Here is a 14,920-nt window from a genome sequence, read left to right as displayed (position 1 = left end):
ACACCAGTCGCCCGCGTCGTTTGGTGATTTGGCCAGCACCCGACCCGGATCTCCCAACTCAGGCCCAGTTGCTGAATAGCTAGCTTCAGGTGATGTTAGGCCCGTCTGGCCATTAGCCCCCTTATCCATCTTTTTTTTATGGCTAGCCCAAACTGTGTTTAGGGAAATTTCTTTCTGTTTGGCCTTAGTGAACCCCCTTTCTAACCCATTTAATACACATGTGACTGTCCTCTCAGACCCTGCCTCCTCCCTTGTAATGGTACCTCCCCCAAAATTTGCCATTTCTTGATTATCGCCAATAATTACTTGATCAGTTACGATTTTCAAGCGATTGTGGTCATTATTGTCATTAGTCCACTCATTCAAAAATTTGTGTGGAATTCCTAATCTGCCCTTGTCTTCTTTCTCTCCTCGTGTTACCATCAACAACACCTCTTCCTCTTGACCGCCCTCATGCAATGAAGCATATTGATGTCGTTGCAACAAATCCACTCTTGGCCCCTTGCTCGTTCTGCCGAGATTTCTTCGCTCACTGTTCGTTATCTCTTGATCACCAAGTCTTCCAACAGAGTGCAGGTCACACGCCTCATGTCCAACCTCCTTTACTAAAACATCATATCCTCCGATACTGATAAAACACTATTTTATGGTTTATCTTGTGCTTAATTGAGTGGTTTTTATGAAGTCCTTGCACACTTATTCATACTAATTGCATGATTTTACAATTCCCTTCCGATTTTGTTCTATGGTTGAAAACTTGCTTCCTAAGCCTTTAAATTGTGTATTTTTAGTGTCCTTTTATACCATTCGATGCCGTGATTTGTGTGTTAAGTGTTTTCAGGCTTTATAGGGCATGAATGGCTTAGAGGATGGAAAGGAAGCTCGCATAAATGGAAGGAGCACAAGAATTAAACGAGATAACCAGCGAGGAGCGATGCGTGTGCCTACATGCCGCGTGTGCGTACCTAACGCGTACGCGTGACACACGAAGAAGACCACCGACGCATACGCGTGACATGCGTCATGTGCAGAAAACGCTGGGGGCGATTTCGGGCTGAGTTTCGACCCAGTTTTCGGTCTAAAAACACAGAATAGAACCAGGGGATAGCAGAGACTCAAGGGACATTCACACATTGGCTCATTCATTAGTTTTTAGTTTTAGTTTCTGAATCTTAGAGAGAAAATCACTACTTCCTCTAGGGTTCCTAACATTCATAGATTTCTAGTTTTGATGCTTTTGATGCTTTTGCTTTGGATATTGAGAAGAGTTACTACCTCCATGGAGTTCCCATTACTTTAGTTTATTTCCTTATTCCTTTTCTCTTTTAATTGCCCATTAACCCTGTTCAGATACGTATGTTTATGGTTTGGGATTTATTAATGCAAAGAACTATTTTTACCTTTAATCAATTTTCAGTTATTATTCAATTTTTTATGTCCTCTCTTTATTCCTCTTATATACCTATGAACATAGTATTCATGTCAATGGAGTAGATTCCTAACTTGACTTGGGAGTTGATTAAGAGGAGAACCTTGAGTTGGGAATACTCAAGTGTTAATTTTAATTGGAAGTTGTTGGCTGACTTTCTAGTCTCTAACTCTAATCCTTTCTTAGGATAGGATTAGGACTTGAAGATAGAGTTGGTTGGTTAGTTACTTGACTTTCCTTTATTCAGTGAAGGATAACTAAGTAGAACAACAACCTCTTATTATTACACATGAGAACATCCAACAAGGATAGAACTTCTGATTAATCTTTTTCCAGTCAAGGCTTTTTATTATAATTAATTAAATCTCTTGTTCATTTTCTTAGCTTTAATTCTGTTCCTCAACTCTTAAAATTTCTCAGAAAACTTCTGATTAATAAAATAGTACTCTTTTGTCAACTCATTGGGAGACGACCTGGGATTCCTACTCCCAGTATTTTATTTCTAACTTTGTGACAACCCCGTTTAAATTGATACGCGGAATCTTCATTGGTTAAGAGCTATACTCGCAACTTCAGTTCATTATAAATTCTTAATCGACAATTTTCTGCACGTCAATTTTTGGCGCCGTTGCTGGGGAGTTGCAATAGTGTGCTAAATTATTACTTGGTGTACATATTTTTAATTTTTGTATATTTTATTTTATTTTATCACCATGAGCTGTATGTTTCTTTCATTGAATGATGCGTTCACTACCTGATCCAAGCTTAGCCGCGTTTGATCCAGAAATTGAAAGAACTCTTTCACATATTAGGCAAGCTCGGCGTCGGTTAGCCTCTGAGGGTGGTGAAGTGGTTACTACCAATTCACCAATCTCATCTGAGGGCGAATCTGAAGGGCCATTTGAGGAAGAAACAAGCTCCTCTTCTACTAATTTGGTTGATTTATGCGTAGGTAATATGGCAGAGCCCAGAAGGATTACTCTCCAAGAGGCAGGAGCTCCAGACTTTACACTGCAACCGTATCAAGCACGTCACCCAAATCTGGCTGCAGAATTTGAACTGAAAACTGCGCTAATCAACTTGATACCTAAGTTTCATGGCTTACCTGCTCAGGAGCCTATAAAGCACCTCAGGGATTTTCAGATAGCCTGTTCTACTGTTAGGCGTCATGGTGTTGATGAGACTTCTATTCTGCTAACCGCCTTCCCGTTTTCTCTTGAGGGAAAGGCAAAGGAGTGGTACTACACTCAACCTGAAGCAGTTGTTACTAACTGGGATACGCTCAAGAGAGAATTTTGAAAAAATATTTTCTAGCAGAAGTTACTGATAGATTGAGGAAAGAAATTTCCTGCATTATTCAAGGCGAATCAGAGATTATTTATGAGTATTGGGAGCGCTTCAAGAATCTTCTGGACGCATGCCCCCACCACATGATTGATAAACTAGTGTTGATCAGCTACTTCACACAGGGCATGAAGTCTCAGGACAAGACTACATTAGATGGTACGAGCAATGGTTCTCTGAAAAAGTACAAGACTGCGGATGAAGCATGGCAGCTAATCACCGACCTATAGCTGAGTCGACTCAGAATGCCAGGCACAGGAACAACCATTCCAAGGCTATTTCAGAGATTTCCTCTAGCAGTGAGAATACCGCTCTCACACAGACGCTTTGTGAGATGACCAACTTACTGAAGCAGATACATCTGAATCAACAACAACCTTATCCTCCTCCATCACAACAGAGTCAACATTTGGTTCCTTAAAGAGTATGTGGAATATGTGCCTATTATACTCCTTACACTGATGAGTGTCCGCAGCTCCAACAAGAAGACAACACCTTAGCAGCTACTCATAATTTCTATGACCGCCCGAATCAATTAAGGATATTATCCATGAGGCGGCAATTATAACCAAGGTGGAAACTACAATCAAGGTTGGAAAAACAACTCTAACCAGGGATGGAGAGATAATTTCAACCAATGATGGAGGGATAACTACAACAGAGGAGGCAGAGACAATAATGGTGGAAATCAGAGATAGAACAATAACAACAATCAGCAGAACTAGAACCAGCCTTACCGAACACCTCACTAAAGGCAAAACTAGGGATCTCAGAATAACCAACAGCAAGGCCCGCCTTCCTCTTCTAATGACGAGTTGCTACACTCTATTGATCAGAGATAGAAGACCATGGAGAACACACTTACTTCTATCTTAAACGGTCTGAACTTTACTTTATAAGCTCTCATCTCACAGATTGAATCAATGAATACCTTCAACAATCAGCCAGCCAGCTCAAATACACTTCTTTCTCAACCTTTACCCAACCCCAAGGGAGGAATCAATGCCATTATTTTGAGATCCGGGACTACACTGCCAGAGAGGAGTCATGAAGAGCAGAGCTCAAAAGCAAACAACCCAGTTTAGGACATTGTTAAGGTAGAGGACGTTGAAGAAGAAGATGCAGTACAGGAAGTGGTTGAAGAAGAAGTGGCTCCACCGAGGAATGAGGCACCAAGAGGCGCTGAGGCCATAAGGGACGCCGTTCCTCTCCCATTTCCCCACCTTGCTAGGAAGCCCAGAAAGCAGATGGAGTTAGACCCCAAAATGGTAGAAATATTCAAAAAGGTTAAGGTAACAATTCCCCTTTTTGATGCCATTCAGCAAATTCCTAAATATGCTAAGTTTCTAAAAGATTTGTGCATGTATAAAGATAAAATAAATGAATTAGAAACTATTCCTCTAGGTAGTTCTATTTCTGCTTTAATGGGTGCCATACTAGAAAAATGTGGGGATCCAGGTCTATGCATGGTTACTTGTGTTATTAATGGTGTACAATTTTTTGACTACATGTGTGATTTAGGCGCATGTGTGAGTATTATGCCATTATCTGTATATGATGCATTGAGGCTCCCTCCCTTAAAAAGGTCGACAACACGTTTTGTTTTGGCAGATAAGAGCATTATTTCAGTGGCTGGGATTGCTGAGGACGTACTCGTGAGCATCAAGGGGCTAACATTTTCTATTGACTTCTACATTTTGGAGATGTCCCCTAATGAATCAGGAAGACCATCATCCATCCTGCTTGGAAGGCCATTTCTGAAGACTTCAAGGTTCAAGCTGGATGCCTTCTTAGGAACCTACTCTTTTGAGATAGATGGCAGAATAGTGAGCTTCAATCTGGATGAAGCTATGAAGCACCCACCGGAAGATCACTCTATCTTCCAATGTGACATTATTGATGAGACTGTGGTTGCAGTCCACCAGGAGGATGCAGAGGAGACGCTTATGGAGTGAGAGGCAAGTGTGGGGACACCCCCTGAGCTCACTGAAGAGACCTCGCTACCACGAATAGCTCCAGCTGATCGAGAGCCTCCCCACGAGCAGAAAATGGAGTTGAAGCTCTTTCCTCCCTACCTCAAATATGCTTACCTTGAGGATAATCAGAAGCTCCCAATTATCATTGCAAGAGAACTCACTTCCTAATAGGAGGAGCAGTTGCTTAGTGTGCTGAGAAGACACAAGAAAACTATTGGGTGAAGTTTGGTGGATATAGTAGCATCAGCCCTCAGGTCTGTGAGCACTGTATATTTTTAGAAAAGGGAACAAGACCCGTCTGTCAACCTCAGAGGCGACTGAACCCCACCATCCTAGAGGTGGTCAAGAAGGAAGTAACCAGGCTGCTTGAAGCCAACATCATCTATCCAATCTCAGATAGTGAATGGGTCAGCCCAGTACAGGTGATTCCAAAGAAATCTGGAGTCATAACAGTGAAGAATGAGCATGGAGAGCTCATTGCAACTAGAGTTCAGAACGCCTGGAGAGCATGCATTGATTACAGGCGTCTCAACCAAGCTACTCGCAAGGATCACTACCCCTGCTCTTTATCGATCAGATGCTTGATCACCTGTCAGATAAATCACACTACTATTTTCTAGATGGTTACACTGGCTATTTTCAAATTCATATAGCTCCTGAAGATCAGGAGAAAACTACATTTACTTGTCCCTTTGGAACGTATGCGTATAAGAGGATGCCTTTTGGCTTATGTAATGCACTGGCAACATTCCAAAGATGCATGATGAGTATTTTCTCAGATCTTCTTGAAAACTGTATGGAGGTTTTTATGGATAACTTTAGTGTGTATGGTGATTCTTTTATCCTTTGCTTGGATGGTTTAGCTAGATTATTAGACAGGTGTATTAGTTCAAACCTTGTATTAAATTTTGAAAAATGTCATTTCATGGTCCAATAAGGTATTGTTCTAGGATATGTTGTTTCTAATACTGGTATTTCAGTTGATCGAGCAAAGGTAGATGTCATTTCTGGGTTACCTTACCCCTCTTCTGTGAGGGAAGTCCGCTCGTTTCTTGGTCATGCAGGTTTCTACCGGCGCTTTATCAAGGACTTCAGTAAGGTAGCATTGCCCTTATCCCCACTGCTGCAGAAGGATGTTGAGTTCCAACTAAGTACAAACTACAAGGAGGCGTTTGATAAGGTAAAGACCGCCTTGACCCAAGCCCCTATTGTGAGAGGGCCTGACTGGAGTCAACCCTTTGAGATAATGTGTGACGCCTCCAATTATGCAGTGGGAGCAGCGCTGGCTCAGCGTGAAGGTAAGGACCCTTTTATTATTGCCTATGCCTCTAAGACCTTAGACACAACTCAGTCTAATTACACTACCACTAAAAAAGAGCTTTTGGCAATTGTTTTTGCTCTCGATAAATTCCAAGCCTACTAACTTGGTACTAAGGTGGTAGTGTACTCAGACCATGCAGATCTAAAATATTTATTAGCTAAGAAAGAGTCCAAACCAAGGCTCATACATTGGATATTGTTGTTGCAAGAATTTGACTTAGAAATTAAAGATAGGAGTGGTTCTCAGAATTTAGTGGTGGACCACTTGAGTCGCCTAAAGCACATCAAGGATGACTCCACTCCTATCAATGATGCTTTTCCATTTGATAGCTTGCAGGCAATATCTGAAGTAGCCCACTGGTATGCACCTATAGCTAATTATCTAGTTAGTCGTACCTCCCCTCCTGATTTTACTAAACATCAAAAGGACAAGCTTAAAAATGAGTCCAAATATTATATATGGGATGACCTATATTTATGGAGATGTGGTGCTGACCAGGTAATTAGAAAGTATGTGCCTCAGTCAGAATTCCAGTCAATTTTAGAGGCCTGCCACTCTTCTGAAAGTGGTGGACATTTTGCCCCTCAAAGAACAGCTAGAAAAATATTAGACTGTGGATTCTGGTGGCCCACTCTTTTTAGAGATGCTGCTGCCTTCTGTAAATCTTTTTCCCCATGCCAAAGATTTGGTAATATATCCAAGAGGGATGAGATGCCCCAACAGCTTATGTTGTTCTGTGAAATTTTTTATGTCTGGCGCATTGACTTCTTGGGTCCATTTTCAAACTCTAATGGTTTCTCATACATACTGTTAGCTGTGGATTATGTTTCTAAATGGGTGGAAGCAATTCCTGCCCTCACTGATGATACTAACACTGTTGTCTCTTTTGTTAGAAATCATATTATCTGTTGCTTTGGATCACCACGAGCAATCGTGAGTGATCAAGGCACCCACTTTTGTAACAGGAGATTAACAGGCCTTCTGAAGAAACATGGCATCATTCACAAGATAGCAACAGCTTACCATCCCCCGACTAATGGGCATGCCGTGGTGTCTAACAGAGAGATAAAGCACATATTGCAGAAGATGGTCAAGCCTCATCGGAAGGACTGGAGCACCAGACTTGTTGATGCACTCTGGGCTTACCGGACAGCATACAAGACACCCATAGGAATGAGTCCATTCCGCCTGGTCTATGGCAAAGCTTGTCACCTTCAAGTGGAGGTAGAGCACAAAGCTTTCTGGGCGGTAAGAGAATGCAACATGGGGTTTGAGAAAGCTGGAGCTGAAAGGAAGCTGCAACTACAAGAATTAGAGAACCTTCGCCTAGAAGCTTATGAGAACTCCAGGCTATACAAAGAGAAGGTGTAGGCTGTGCATGATAAGCACATCAAGAGGAGAGAGTTCAGACCTGGGGACTTAGTCCTCCTTTACAACTCCAGGTTGAGGTTTATGCCAGGCAAGCTGAGATCAAGATGGGAAGGTCCCTACAGAGTAGAAAAGGCAGAGCCATACAGAGTCTTTCTCCTGAGCCATCCTTCAAGCTCTAATTTAATCAAAGTCAATGGACATCGCCTGAAGCTGTATCGTGGTGAGAAGATGATGAACAACAAGGAGTTACAGATCTTCCTCTTGGAGGATCCACCAACAGCAGAAGACTGAGCTTGTGGACACTCCAACTTAAGGACGTAAAAGCAAAGTGCTAGGTGGGAGACAACCCACCATGGTATGATCGTTCCTTTTCATTCCTAACTCCATTTTATTTTGTTTTTCCTAGTGTTCATTCATTGATATATAAGGACCGCTACTACAAAGAGTACTACATCCTTGATCGTGAAATATCGATTGCTTGTTGAACCCTGTGAATTGCGTGAAAGTAGGATACTCCAAATTCGTGAGTCCAAGAGTTTTATAAAACTCTCTTGATGGAAAAAAATGTGAATGAAAGATCCCGCTAAATTGAATTATATCAATCTTATTTGTGCAGAGCTAGGTTTGATACTCCGTTAGGCGTAATTTGAAAGAAAGTCGAAAAATGGAAAATATATGAAATATATATATGATATCTCCCTATTCTATTAATAAGGATTTATCTATTAATAGAAGATTAATTTAGCAAAAATATAAATGTACTCCTATGAATGTGGAAAATCTAACAGAAACAAATTAGTAGTTGTTATTAATCGATTGGAATATTTGATTATTATATTAAAATTTTTCTGATTAGAATATAAGAATTTTTATATTCTTAATTATATTATATATTATTATATATTCGAACTATTCTAAATAAAAAATAATAGGATATAATAAAATCGTTTTATTTATTTATAAGAATTCAATATTAATATATAAATATAAACCATATTAGATTTCACATTATCTGCATATTCATCTGCACTAAAAAAAAGGGGTGTTCTGCGCGCAAGCGTCGCTGACGTGTACGCGTCATGCGTGAATTCGCAACATCAAAGAAGAGAGCAGAGAGTTGGGCTGGAGTGGCATTAGAAGTGTGCTTTGCTCACAGGCAAGCCCACGCGGACGCGTACCTCATGCGTGCGCGTCGCTTGCGCTTTCAGTAGACCACGCGTAAGCGTCTCTGACGCGTACGCGTACCTTTGGAAATCGGCGTAAATGGGTGTTCTACCCGAAATTTGTGCTGGCTTGGGGTTAAAATTGTGCTAGAAGCATAATCTTCATCATGCGTACGCGTCCCTGACGCTGCGCATCATTTTTACCTTGTCCCCATCCACGCGTGCGCGTACCTAACGCGCCTGCGTCGTCTGTCTTTCTAGCCCTCGTGCGCACCAACCCGAGAGTTGTGCGTGCGCGGGGCTGCCATCGCGCGATTCGCACAAAGTGAGAGCACGCAGATGCGTCCTAGACGCTTACACATCACTTGAACTTTATGCGACCCACGCATACACGTCACTTGCAACGCAAAATTGAAACAGCACGCCGCCCAGATTTCTTTTCATTTCCCCCCAATCCTAATTTCTTTCTATCCTCTCTTCCTTCTTTCTTTTCTATCTTCTTCCTCTTCTTCTCCTCTTATTTCTTTCCCACTCACATCCTCCATCACCTATCTCTTTTCATCTTCTTCTCAAGGTTCTTTCTTCCTATCTTCTTTCATTCCTTCTTACTATTTACCTATTCTTTTTGCATTCTTTTAATTGGTGTTAGAAATTTAAATGGGTGATTATTTTCATCTATAATTACTTGTGGACATTTTAGGGAGTGATTTGACAATTAATATTAATTTTTGAGTTGCATGCATGTTTGGATTTCATATTTTCCCTAACATATTTTACATGCATACCAAGTGTTTGTGGAAAAGCCCGTATGGCATTGTGTATTCTTAATTATTCTATTCTTCTACTCTACTGCCTGTTTTTCACAAAACCCTTGCAATATTTTATTAATTAAATATAATTGTCAATACAAACTTGATTGTTAGTTTGTTACATTTGATAATCAAATTGAGCTTTTAATGCTTGATCTATGCTACTCATACCTTTGCCGACATGCTAATAAACATCTTGCATCTAATTGTCTTAATTTATCATGCTATATTTCTATTGATGTCCTACTTACATGGAATCGCGACCATGTGTTTATGATATTCTTCTTTACCTTGGCATTGATTATCACTTGTACTTCCTCCTCCCGGTTCTAGCTATTTGATTTCATGTCCCTTTCTTTTCTCCCTTTTTAGGATGGTCACCAGGAAGGGTTAAGAGAAAGCCTCTGACAAGCCACCGGCGAGGAGAGGAACAAAGAGAGCACTAGCTGCGAAACCATCCTCAACATCAGTCAACCCATCAATAAAGCGGGTCAAGAGGATCATCAAGGTCGATGAAACCGAGAAAGCCTTTCCAGTAAGGGATACAGCGTGGTTCACTAACCGCTACTATGAGCGGATGTTCCCCATTCTGGCTGAGCGGAACTACAACAATGAGAACCTACTCATCCTCCCTACCAACATTGTTGATCTTGTAGAGCACCGCATTGAACGTAGACAATAGGGATTCTTACGGAGGCAGCCACGGCAGGTCAACCTCTCATGGGTAGTTGAATTCTACTCTAATTTTCACATGCCAGTCCTGCAGTCTGTCTACGTCCGTCAAAAGCAAGTCTCTATATCTGAAGGGGCCATTCAGCGAGCTTTAGATCTCCCTCCTGCTCCCGAAGGATTGGACGAATACCAGGACGCCTCTGTCAAGCGCCAGACATACCAATTTGACTGGGACAACGTCCTCAGAGTTATAGCACAACCTGGCAGTAGATGGATCTACAGATACCATTGATCCCAACCTAAGGGCATATTGGCTTCAGCACTTACCTTGGAGGCTCAAGTGTGGGCATAAATCATATCCCACTATGTCTTTCCGAGCACTCACGAGTCCTCCTTCACTGCGGACATGGCTGTTCTCATCTGGTGTATCCTTACTGACCAGCTCTAAACTTACCGAGACACCTCTGGCAAGCCATGGGCCACGTCCAGATTGCGGGTAACCTATCCTTTCTCGCATTGGTTTCAGATCTAGTCGCAGCAGCTGGAGTTTCCTATAGAGCTAGGGACACCAAGGCCATGCTCCCTCGAGATGATCAGTATGTTCCGAGTGAGAAGTACATCAGACCCCCAGCAGCCACTACAAGCCGGACTGAAGACCCGACCAGCAGCATTCCCTCTCTTTCCACACCACAAGCACCTTCAACACATCAGCTGCTCCTTCAGATACTTCAGAGGTTAGGCCGGCAGGACCGGCAAGCAAAGCGTATGAAGCATCGTAACAAGCGCCGATTTAACTACCTCAAGGAGCTGATTATTAGCAACCACTCACTTCAAGAAGAGCCAGATACTCCGGACTCCACTTCACCTACCAACACAGGGAGCCATGACGAGAACTATGGAGATGTTGCTACCAGCCTCTCTTTGCTCCTTACTGATGGCACCGGGGACGGTGCCAAGCTTTAAGTGTGGGGAGGTTAGTACCTGACTTCTGGAGGTAATCTCTCTTTCTTAATACTATTATAACATTATTTTTTTAGATAGGATAGATTGCATGTATGATCTGCTTGGTTAAAAATAATGAGTTTCTTTTCAAAACTCTATTCTAGAGTATTTCACTAATTCAAGTTGAAAAATCTATGTTAAACTTATTTGAGGATTGTAATTTGGAACATGGTTTAGAGCTAGAACACACAATCCAGTGAGATTTTGAGCCTAATTATATGGTTACATGATTTATCCATTATTTTTTATTCTTGTGTGTGTTTTCTTCTCTTTAATTGCAATCTACAGTTTGTTCCATTCTATATGATTTTAGGGATGGTTACTTTTATTCTATATGATTTATAAGCGTCCAGGACGCCTCCGCGTGCTCTCACATTGTGCGAATCGCACGATGGCAGCCCCGCGCACGCACAACTCTCGGGTTGGTGCGCACGAGGGCTAGAAAGACAGACGATGCAGGCGCGTCAGGTACACGCACACGTGGATGGGGACAAGGTAAAAATGACGCGCACGCGTCCGGGATGCGTACGCGTGATGAAGATTGTGCTTCTAGCACAATTCCAGCCCCAAGCCAGCACAACTTTCGGGTAGAGCACTCATTTACGCCGATTTCCAAAGGTACGCGTACGCGTTAGGGACGCTTACGTGTGGTCTGCTGAAAGCGCAAGCGATGCGCACGCGTGAGGTATGTGTCTGCGTCGGCTTCCCTGTGCACAAAGCACACTTCCAATGCCATTCCAGCCCAACTCTCTGCTCTCTTCCTTGGTGTTGCGAATTCACGCATGACGCGTACGCGTCAGCGACGCTTGCACGCAGAACACCCCTTTTTTTGAATGCAGATGAATATGCAGAAACTATGAATGAACACTAGGAAAAACAAAATAAAATAGAGTTAGGAATGAAAAGGAACGATCATACCATGGTGGGTTGTCTCCCTCCTAGCACTTTGCTTTTACGTCCTTAAGTTGGATGGTCCACAAGCTCAGTCTTCTGTTGTTGGTGGATCCTCTAAGAGGAAGATCTCTAACTCCTTGTTGTTCTTCATCTTCTCACTATGATACAGCTTCAGGCGATGTCCATTAACTTTGATGAAATTAGAGCTTGAAGGATGGCTTAGGTGAAAGACTCCATATAGCTCTGCCTTTTCTACTCTGTAGGGACCTTCCCATCTTGATCTCAGCTTGCCTAGCATGAGCCTCAACCTGGAGTTGTAAAGGAGGACTAAGTCCCCAGGTCTGAACTCTCTCCTCTTGATGTGCTTATCATGCACAACCTACACCTTCTCTTTGTATAGCCTGGAGTTCTCATAAGCTTCTAGGCGAAGGTTCTCTAATTCTTGTAGTTGCAGTTTCCTTTCAGCTCCGGCTTTCTCAAACCCCATGTTGCATTCTCTTACCGCCTAGAAAGCTTTGTGCTCTACCTCCACTGGAAGTTGACAAGATTTGCGATAGACCAGGCGGAATGGACTCATTCTTATGGGTGTCTTGTATGCTGTCCGATAAGCCCAGAGTGCATCAACAAGTCTGGTGCTCCAGTCCCTTCGATGAGGCTTAACCATCTTCTGCAATATGCACTTTAGCTCTTTGTTAGATACCTCGTCTTGCCCATTGGTCAGGGGATGGTAAGTTGTTGCTATCTTGTGAATGATGCCATGTTTCTTCAGAAGGCCTGTTAATCTCCTGTTACAAAAGTGGGTGCCTTGATCAATCACGATTGCTTGTGGTGATCCAAAGCGACAAATAATATGATTTCTAACAAAAGAGACAACATTGTTAGCATCATCAGTACGGGCAGGAATTGATCCACCAATTTAGAAACATAATCCACAGCTAACAGTATGTATGAGAAACCATTAGAGTTTGGAAATGGACCCATGAAGTCAATGCCCCAGACATCAAAAATTTCATAGAACAGCATAAGCTGTTGGGGCATCTCATCCCTCTTGGATATATTACCAAATCTTTGGCATGGAAAACAAGATTTACAGAAGGCAACAGCATCTCTAAAAAGAGTGGGCTACCAGAATCCACAGTCTAATATTTTTCTAGCTGTTCTTTGAGGGCTAAAATGTCCACCACTCTCAGAAGAGTGGCAGGTGACGAATGGATTTTTGACGGTTTAGAATTTTCCAAATGAAATCTCGTTGTAAAGTATAGTTTCTAAACCAAACAATAATCCTTTCATACAAAAGATTGTTTGTCACAAGTAACAAACCCCTAAATTTATAAACCGAAGTATTGAACCTCGGGTCGTTCTCCCTAGGAATTACAATAAAGTGTCTTGTTATTGGTTTGAGTTATTTTGGGGTTTTGGATAAGAGACATGAAAGTAAATGGCAATGAAAATAAACTAACAACTATAAAAGGCTCTTGGCAAGGTATGAGAACTAGAAGTTCTATCCTAGTTATCCTTCTCAATTGTGATGAGAATTGTTCATTGCTACCACTTAGTTAACCCTTACTAAATAAAGGAAAGTCAAGTGGATGAATTGACTTGAGCCACAAGTTCTAGCCAACTCCCAAGGAAAGACTAGCTTTAGTGCACTCCAAACCAATTAGCAATCTCTCCAATTATCAATCAACAAAGGAATTAGACAACTCAAGTGTCACTAATTACTCTACCTAGGCCAAGAGGAACAAAACCTACACTAAAACTAAAAGAGACATTTCAACAAACACATAAAAGGCAATAAAATTAAACAACATAAATTGCAAGAATTAAAGAGAGATCTAACTACAAAGGCAAGAGATCAACAATAAAAAAGCAAAGAAGAACAATTATTATGAATTACCTCTTATTGAATTGAAAGAAAATGGGAGAAACAAAAGTAGATCTACAACAAAACACAAGAACAACATAAAGGAAATTACAACAAAAGAGTAGAAGAAGATGAATCTAACAACAAAGAATTGAAATGTAGAAGTAGAAGAAAGCAAAGATTAAAACCTAGATCTAAGAACTAATCCTAATCCTAATCCTAGAGAGAAGTGAGAGCTTCTCTCTCTAGAAACTACTTCTAAACTAATCCTAAACTAATTGGTAACTAACATCTAAAGTGTGAAGTGTATGTTGATTCCCCTTCAATCCTTGGCTTAAATAGCATCAGAAATGAGTTGGATTGGGCCCACAAGGCTTCTAAAATCGCTGGCCACGTTTTGCTTTAAGTGGACTAGGTGGCAGCAACGGCGCGTGCGCGTACTATGCGCGTGCGCGCCACCATACATGTGGCAACTATGGCAAATCTTATATCGTTTCGAAGCCCCGGATGTTAGCTTTCTAACCCAACTGGAAACGCATCATTTAGACCTTTGTAGCTCAAGTTATGGTCGTTTAAGTGCGAAGAGGTCAGCTTGATAGCTTTCTGGTTCTTTCATTTCTTCATGAGTTCTCCAACTTTTCATGCTTCTTTCTTCATTCTCTTGATCCAATCTTTGTCTTCTAAATCTGAAATCACTTAGCGAACATATCAAGGCATCTAATGGAATCAAGGAGAATTAAATTTAGCTATTTTAAGACCTAAAAAGCATGTTTTCACTCTTAAGCACAATTAAAGGAGAATATACAAAACCATGCTATTTCATTGAATAAATGTGGGTAAAAGGTGATAAAATCCCCTAAATGCAATACAAGTTAAACCGTCAAATTGGGGTTTGTCAGCAGGCCTCTAAAATTGACTGGAATTTTGACTGAGGCACACACCTTCTAATTACCTGGTCAGCACCACATCTCCATAAATATGGGTCATCCCATATATAATATTTGGACTCGCTTTTAAGCTTGTCCTTTTAATGTTTAGTAAAATCAGGAGGGGAGGTACAACTAACTAGATAATT

This window comes from Arachis hypogaea, chromosome 4, assembly GCF_003086295.3.
Source record: "Arachis hypogaea cultivar Tifrunner chromosome 4, arahy.Tifrunner.gnm2.J5K5, whole genome shotgun sequence".
NCBI lineage: Eukaryota > Viridiplantae > Streptophyta > Magnoliopsida > Fabales > Fabaceae > Arachis > Arachis hypogaea.
Note: the sequence above shows the minus strand (reverse complement) of the source record.